The sequence below is a fragment of the Symphalangus syndactylus genome, chromosome 2 (genome assembly GCF_028878055.3).
Source record: "Symphalangus syndactylus isolate Jambi chromosome 2, NHGRI_mSymSyn1-v2.1_pri, whole genome shotgun sequence".
In the NCBI taxonomy this organism is placed as follows: Eukaryota; Metazoa; Chordata; class Mammalia; order Primates; family Hylobatidae; genus Symphalangus; species Symphalangus syndactylus.
This window is the reverse complement of record NC_072424.2, coordinates 20,703,894-20,712,878: the sequence shown is the minus strand read 5'-3', so window position 1 is coordinate 20,712,878 and position 8,985 is coordinate 20,703,894.

The following is an 8,985-nucleotide window of genomic DNA, read 5'->3' as shown; positions in this document are numbered from 1 at the left end:
CCAGCTCCATGAGCAGGGACTTTGTCTTTTCTCCACCACCATGTATCTGAGTGTCTTGCACTTAACAGGTGCCTCATAAATATTTGTGAGTAAATGAATAGATCCACCCATTGTGTAGAAACAAATTATACTTGAGAGTCCCCATGCCAGCTGTCACACAGACTAAACTAGCTATGCTCTTGCAGAAATTGCACAGAAAAAGAAAAAAAAAAGCCCAAACTGTTCTATTAATAGCAATAACATCTCCTGCAAACTCTATGTCGACTCTTTTGCATTTTAAAAGTGATGAACATGTGGCTGGGCGCGGTGGCTCATGCCTGTAATCCCAGCACTTTGGGAGATGGAGGAGGGTGGATCGCCTGAGGTCAGGAGTTCAAAACCAGCCTGGCTAACATAGTGAAACGCCGTCTCTACTAAAAATACAAAAAATTTAGCCAGCTGTGGCGGTGGGCACCTGTAATCCCAGCTACTCGGGCGGCTGAGGCAGGAGAATTGCTTGAACCTGGGAGGCAGAGGTTGCAGTGAGCCGAGATCATGCCATTGCACTCCAGGCTGGGCAACAAGAGCGAAACTCCACCTCAAAAAATAAATAAATAAATAAAAATAAAGTGATGAACATACTTGAGGGGCCTTTGCCAAGCTATCCTATAAAATATTGGCCTCTATTAGTGTTTGCATCATAGATTTATATCATAATACTTTATCTGAACTGGCTAAAAATGAATCTGCTCTGCCCAAGGTATAAAACAGTTGCAGGAATGCTTTTATTTTTCCCTTCTTGGTGACAACAAGAGGATTTCTTCTGGGAGTCATTCATTACGCAGTACTTTGGAAAATTGGTTCAGTGAAGGCTTGGAGAATTCCCCTGAGTGTTGGTCAGGGTTCTGAGAAGTGGGTTTGCCCGTGTGGCCCTCCTGGAGAAATATCTCCGGGCTATTTCCACTAGAGGCTATGCTTTCGAGTGTTAAACAGCTCAGATGTGTTGTTCAGAGTCACAGCCAAGTCCGGGAAGCTTATTCAACCTTGCTGAACCACAGCAATCCCCAGCCACTAACAAGAGCCCAGCCTTGTTCATTCTTGACCACAGCAATATTTTCCCAAGTTTTTCTAACCAAAGTGGAACTATAGCGGCTTGAAGGCGGCCACGGGATCCCTCAGCCTTGGGCTGCTGAACAGATGTGGCCATGGCAAATGTTACTTTCCCAGGCCTCCTAAATAACTATCCCCAGGGAATATGCCAACTGAAACATACTTAGAAATGACAGGGACACTCAGGGTTTATCTGTCAGGGTTGCTTTGCTTTCATCTGGAAGTGGCAACGATCTCAACTTGCAATAATCTCACTCCCTCTGCATGCCTCCAACACATTTGGTCTTGACCATGTATTTGGTCCAAAGTGTAGGCTGCTCAGCTTCCAGAGGCAGACAGAGTCTGCAGCATCCCCACACCCTGCCTGGTGCTAGCTTGGTGATGCTAGCTTGGCAGAGTCCAGTAGACATTTGTTTCAATGCCACATTGTATTGACCTTATAAGTTTATCCATTTGCCCCCAGACAAGCCTGTGGAGCAGAGGAACTACCAACTATCCATCGCTATATCTCCAGTGCCTGGCAGAGAACCCTTGCCCAGAAAAATTGTTCCAACTTCAGAATGAGTGAATTCACTGGCCTTTGAATGGAATTGCTGCAGGGACATTTCAAAGGTGGCAGTGCCCACTGCAGAATGACTTTCCCTTTTCTTCCCCAGAGAAGGAGCATTTTGGGTTGCTGTGGGCTTCTGTGTGCAGAGAATGAAAATAAGAATGAGGCATCAAGTGAGATGGTTGGAAACAAGGAGGCCAACAGATCTCGGTTCGAATCCTGGTTCTGCCACCTACTGGCAGGAGGACATGGGACATGTTAATTTTTTTTTTTTTTTTTTTTTTTTTGAGCTGGAGTCTGGCTCTGTCGCCCAGGCTGGAGTACAGTGGTGCAATCTCGGCCCACTGCAACCTCTGCCTCCTGGGTTCAAGCGATTCTCCTTCCTCAGCCTCCTGAGTAGCTAGGACTACATGCGTGCACCGCTACACCTGGCTAATTTTTTGTAATTTTAGTAGAGACAGGGTTTCACCATGTTGGGCAGGCTGGTATTGAACTCCTGATCTCAAGCAATCTGCCCACCTTGGCCTCCCGAAGTGCTGGGATTACAGGCGTGAGCCACCGCGCCCGGCCCATGTTAATCTTTTTGTGTCATAGTTCCCTTGTATGTAAGATAGAAATAAAAGTCTGAGGCTGATAATGATGTTGGGGGGTTCCATTGGGTAATGGTGGTAGAGTGTTTAGCATGGTGTCTGAGATAAAGTCAACCTCCAATAAATATTAACTTCTGTGATATCTTTTCTTTTCTTTCTTTTTTTTTTGAGACAGAGTGTGGCTCTGTTGCCCAGGCTGGAGTGCAGTGGTACAATCTTGGCTCACTGCAACCTCCACCCCCTGAGTTCAAGTGATTCTCCTGCCTCAGCCTCCCAAGTAGCTGGGACTACAGGCGTGCACCACTGTGCCCTGCTAATTTTTGTATTTTTTAGTAGAGACGAGGTTTCACCATGTTGGCCAACTGCTGTGATTTCTGGAAATGAAGACTTCCAGAAAATGGGAGTGAGGCCTCCAGGACGGTCATTCAGCCAGTCCTTTGACAAATTTATACTGAATATCCAGTATACTTACTGTGAGCTAAGCATTGTCCCAGGCTCTGAGGATACAAGAGTAACACAGGTTGATTCTGGCCTAGAGAATTTCTTGTGGATTAACCAACTGTATCATTTCATTCTCGCATTGCTATAAAGAAATACCTGAGACTGGGTAATTTATAAAGAAAAGAGGTTTAATTGGTTCACTGTTCTGCTGGCTGTACAGGAAGCATGATGCTGGCATCTTCTCGGCTTCTGGGGAGGCCTCAGAAAACTTACAATCATGGTGGAAGGCAAAGGGCGAGCCAGCACTTTTAAACAAACAGATCTCGAAATAACTTACTCACTATTTCGAGGACAGCACCAAGGAAGATGGTGCTAAACCATTCCTGAGAAATCACCCCCATGATCCAGTCACCTCCCACCAGGCCCCACCTCCAACATTGGCGATTACAATTCGACATGAGATTTAGGCGGGGACACAGATCCGAAGTGCATCACCAACTATGGTATCCTGCTGGCTGGAATCTTATGAATTCTGGAGATTCTGGCCTGATGTGAACAGTGTTTGATGAATGAAGGGAACACAATGGTTGTGGAGTTTGGGCTGCTTGGGAAGGTGCCAGAGAAGGGGTTTGGTTCTTATTTCATAAGTAGCTGTAGTGCCTAGGATTGCACTGGAGAATAATTTACCATTTTTACATCAACCAGTGCCTTTGGCCATGTAGAAATGCCCATGTCAGAAGTATCAGGATGGGAAATCATAGGCTGCAATAAAGATGTTCTGCTGTTAGGAGTTTAAATCAGGACTCGTATTTGAAACTACTGCTTATTTTCTCTGCAGCATCTCAATGTATTTGACATTTCTTTATCAACTGATATTGAAGGTCTCTCCTTATAATCAGCTGCTCAAGAGGACGACTGTTTCTTTGGGATCCCCTGTAACCACCCAGGTGAATGTTGTGTGTGCCCTGTTGTCTGTATCTTAAGTTTGGGCATCCTGAATATATTTTCTAATTTAGAGAAAATCAATGCAGGCACGTCACATCACGTGGGAACAAATGGGCGGAAAGGTATGTTACAGAGATTGACTGTGGAGGGCTTCTGCTTGGTGCTACCTATTTTTCTTTGTTTCTAATTCATCCTTTCCCCATTAACTCCTTTCCTCTCTTCTCCCTCTTCCACTCTCCCTCAAATGCACAGTGATCCTTGATTTTCTGGATAGTTAAAGAATAGGGCATTCATTTAATAATAAAAAAATTCTTTACCAAAGTTTTACCATAAGATTTACATTATTATTCAAGACAAAAAAGTTTTGTTTTGAATTGAGAAATAATTTACTTCCAAAACAACAGTACAAGTTCCACATAGACGTTCAACCCTCTACTGGGCCGTCAGCTATTTCTTCCTGTGAGTGGAAACATAGATGGAAAGTGACATTCTTGTTTTCTGGGAGTTTCACTGATACATTTCAGTGAAGAAGGAAAACTCCTAAGAACTTGCTTTCCTCTCGTTAGTTTCATTTTCCACCTGACTGTACTTCCGTCACGTTCCATGGCTTGCTGTCTCATGATATTCTGTGGTGCGTTCAGTGTCTTCCTCAATGCGAGTGGTGATATAATTGGGGTCCCTCCCTTAATATGTGTAGCTTACCTGATTTTTCCAGCCATGTACCTTATTTAATTGGAAACCAGGAACCTTTGAGTGATCTAATGGCATCATATGACTTTTGTTCATTTCTGCTTGTTTGCTTAGTTGCCCATTTCTAAACTTGTTCTAAACCTTGATGAGGAAAGTAAATGCTGAGCAGGCAGGTACCAACAGAGTATATTTAAGCAAGAAATGACATACTGAATGAAAACAAATGAAAGAATTAAATCAGCAATTAATGAAGTCCACAAAAATATAAAGTCTGGTACTGAAGACCACCTCTCCCAAGCGCCAACAATGCTTTTCTTTGAAACTGGAAAAGACTCCTGGGCTCTGTGTGGCATCGGGCAGAAGGGACAGGGAGACCCTGGTGCAGTGAGTGGCTCGGGAAACAGGCACAGAAACAGAGTTCTGGTCAGCCACATGATCCGGGGCCAGTTATCCAAGTTTATGAGGCTTCCCTTCCCTTAATTATATGAAAGGAGCCAAAATTAGTTCCTCTCTTTTAGGGCTGTGCTGGGCTTAAATGAGATAATTCACGGGATGTGCTTAGCACACTGCCAGGCTCATAGGGAGCACTCAATAAAGGAAGGATAAATGCCTTTCTAATAACTAGACCCATTTAAAGATGGGACGGGCTTCCTTGGGGATGGGATGGTGAGTTCCCTGCCACAGGAAGTGCTTAAGAGGAGATAATGGGGTTTTCAGAGTTTCACCTGCAGGAGCAGATGAATCACCTGAGGAGAGCATCAGTAGATTCTGATTTAAATAGGTTCTGGGTGGGGCCTGAGAGTCTATATCTCTAACAAACTCAGGTGATGCCGTTGCTGCCAATTGGCCATATGTGAGTAGCAAGGAACTAGATGATTCCTTAAAGGATGTTGAAGATCTGTGATCATCCATCAGGTGGAGTGATGTGTTAGGCCTCTGTTGTCCCATGCGGTGGCCTCTCACCATAGGTGACACTGAGCATTTGAAAGGAAGCTAACTGAATCCAAAAGGAGAAATTCTGTGAGTGTGAAATACACATTTAATATAACAAAAAGAATGTAAAATAATCCAATAATTTTTATAGTGATACATGCTTAAACGATAATATTTTGGATATATTAAATTGCTGTTTTTTTGCTGTGGCTTCTACAGAATTTAAAGTGATGTATGTGGCTCACATTCTATTTCTGTTGGATAGTGATGAACTGGGTCATCTCCCAGGTCCCTTCTGAATGTGAGCACCCCGTGCACACTCTGAGCTGACATACAAGCTTGTCCACGTGTGCATGTCCGGTGGAATGTTTGTAGCTTATTTCCTCCCACAGCTAAAGGCAGCGAGCAGAAAGAGAGAGGGAGAGAGGCGCTAGGCTTTCCTTAGCTTCCTTTCCGCCTGGGGCGGGGGTGAAGTGTGAGGAGGTAGCTTGCGCGTTTGTCTTTGCTTCTTTCTCCCCCTCTTTCTGTCTCAGAATTAATGGAAGACAAAATGCTTTGTCACTCTAGGGATATTCAATCTTTACCTCGAAACTGCCTTTCCGGACAGAGGCAAACCTTGTCTTCAGCACAGAGCTCCTTGCTAAGAGAACTGGAATTTTTACATCATCGTCCAAAATAAAGATGGCTGCCCAGAGAGGCGTTTCCTTTGAGAGTTAAGTAGTTAGTAGGAACCTGGCGGGCAGAGGCCCTGGCAATGCCCATGGATGCAATGCCGTCACCCAGAAAGTTGTCTGGTGGACCAGGCTGTAATGGGCCTGAAGGGCTGGGGAACAGAACTGTAACCCTGCAATCCATGGAGCAACCGGAGCCGTGGGACAGGCAGCTGCTGGTTCAGGTCCCACTGCTGCAGACTTAGCATCATCTCTAACCTCTGCTACCCACGTCCAGCTCCTCACTGTCTGTGAAATGCATGTTTTTGCAATGTGTGCTTTTTGCATGCATGAAAGTGAAGCTGAAGATAAGCTGCTAATGCCATCTCCACCATTTCCATTTTCCCTTTTTTTGTCCATAATGACAACTGGGTATGAGTTTCTGATCTTTGCACAAGTAATAGGCTAAGAACCTTCTCACATGGCTTTGCATGAGACCCTGCAGAGTGAGCCGTTAAGAGCTGGAATCCAGTCCTTATTCCTTTCTAGCTGGATGACTTCAGATAAGTGATAAAAACTCTTTGTGCCTTGATTTTCTTATCTGTAAAATAGTGATGCCAGTTATACCCACCTCATGGAGTTGTGAGAATTAATGAGTTAATATGGTAAAGGGTCGAGAATAGCTCCCAGCACAAGGTAAGGCTAGACACGTACTGCCGGTTATTCTGAGATAATAAGAGCTCCCTGAATGGCAGCCCCTTTTTTTTGGCTGGCAAATTACTCAGAAAACCCCCCTAAATTGCACACTTATTTGAGTAAGAGTCAGGTCCTGTGTGGCGATGATGTAACATACCTATTTTTGGCAGACTTGGCAATTCAGGGAGTGACCCATTTTCCTGTGCTTCGTGGAGGTCATTGCAATGGGTTTCATCAACCAGCAGGCTTGGAAATGAGCCACAGGGTTAGAAGGAGCTTTTTCTACCACTCTAGACTTCTTTCACGGCTGTGCAGCTTATGTCAGGATTGGGGAGAGGGTGAAAGGATGCTTCCATGATGACACCATGTTCAGAATGATGGCCATGGAGACGGGTGGAGCAGTGGAACACGTGTTCTTCACCCGACTCCCCCGGGGACATTGGCTGCATCACAGGAAATAGAAGAGTTTTTGTTTGTTTGCTTAGTTTGTGTCTTGGTAAATGCAAGCTTGAGTTTCTAGGTGTCCATAAGACCTTTGGAAGACTCATGACAGCAACACGGCGTTGTGAAGCTCTTGCTCTGGTGAGGCCCCCAGCTCCCATCAGAGGATCACAAGGTTCCCAAGTACCCCCAGGACAAGAAGTGAGCTGTGTGGTTAGGGACCCTTGTCTGCAAGAACTTCTTAAAGAGTCTGATCTTGTATCTTGAGAAGACATCCTCATAGGATTTCTGTACCACCCATCTAGTTGGAGTAGGGGACTCTGTTTGAAGGAGACCTCAGTAAGTACAGAGAATCTTGGGCGGGGGGGTTCAAACTATTTTTGGAATGAGGCCAAGTATGAGTAATAATGTATAGACAATGAACTAATTAACTAACTGTCCCCGTGTAAATTGTATTGTCAGTGTTGGTAGCTGATGAATCAATCAAGGGTCAAATCAAATAAGGTCAATGCTAAGAGCACAGGTTTGGGGCCAGATGTTCCTTGATTATAATCTTGCTTCATTGTTCTTCGCTGCGTTGTTCTTTTTTTTTTTTTTTTTTTGAGACGGAGTCTCTGTCGCCCAGGCTGGAGTGCAGTGGCGCAATCTCGGCTCACTGCAAGCTCTGCCTCCCGGGTTCACGCCATTCTCCTGCCTCAGCCTCTCCGAGTAGCTGGGACTACAGGCATCCGCCACCACGCCCGGCTAGTTTTTTTTTTTTTGTATTTTTAGTAGAGACGGGGTTTCACAGTGGTCTCGATCTCCTGACCTCGTGATCCACCCGCCTCGGCCTCCCAAAGTGCTGGGATTACAAGCGTGAGCCACCGTGCCCGGCCAGCTGCGTTGTTCTTGATGAAGCCACTTAACCACTCTGAGCTCCTGTGTGTGTGTCTGTGCAGTAAAGGATAATGCCAACCTGGCAGGGCTGTCAGAGAGGGTAGATAGGAGGCAGCCCAGGCTTCCTGAATTGCCCAGTGGAGACCCAGTCTCTGCTGGTCCCACCTGGCCCTCAGATCCCTGGTTCTTCCTTCTTATCCTTCTGTTTCAGCTGAATTGTCAGCTCTTCTGATAGACCCTCTCTGACTGTCCACATAATGCGCCATGGCTTCTCTTCCCACCTCCAATTACTTTCCCATCTCTTTCTGTAGTTTGGTTCCTTCCCAAAATGTGACACCATCTGTGATTCTCTTGCTTGTTTTTGTTGGTTGTTCTTTCTTGTTTGTTGACTACTGACTGACTTGGGTCGTGAGACAGAGGTTACTGAAGGCAGGGGCTCAATGGGTATTATCCAGGGATCTAGAGTACCTTGAACAGTGCATGGCTTACAGCAGGTGTTTGAATGAATATCTATCTGTGTAACCAGAGCAAGCTTCTGACCATGGTGAGTTGTCAGCTTTTCCTTCTCTTTAAGGAAAAGCCCCTGTAAAGGGTTGTGGTAAGGATTCACTGAGACACAGTGTGGATTCACTGAGTACAGGAAGTGAGTGACCCACAGTGGGCATAGAATCAATAGTGTTCATATCGTGAGATGGCATATGGAATAGTGGGTGTCTCCCAAATAATAAATATTTTGATTCTTTTTTTCTCTGCTCTTTTCTTCTGTGTATAGTTTATATTCCTTTTTTGCAAATACAAGTTACACGGAATGCAAAGTTTGGAGTAGCAGATGTAACTCTGAAAAATGAGAACAGGAAAAACAAGAGTTTTCAGTTTCTCAATTTACAAAACCAGTGATTTCACTTATAATGTCAGTGGAAGTGGCCAGTGGGTGAGTTCACACATTAACGTGCAAACTGGCTGAATAAGTCAGTCTAGATGGGAAAGTTAGTATCTTTGGACTTGTTGGCATCTTTCCTCAGAAAAGGGGCACAATTCCTCTCCTCTGTGAGGTTACATACGGACATTTCTTTGTGAAGTAATC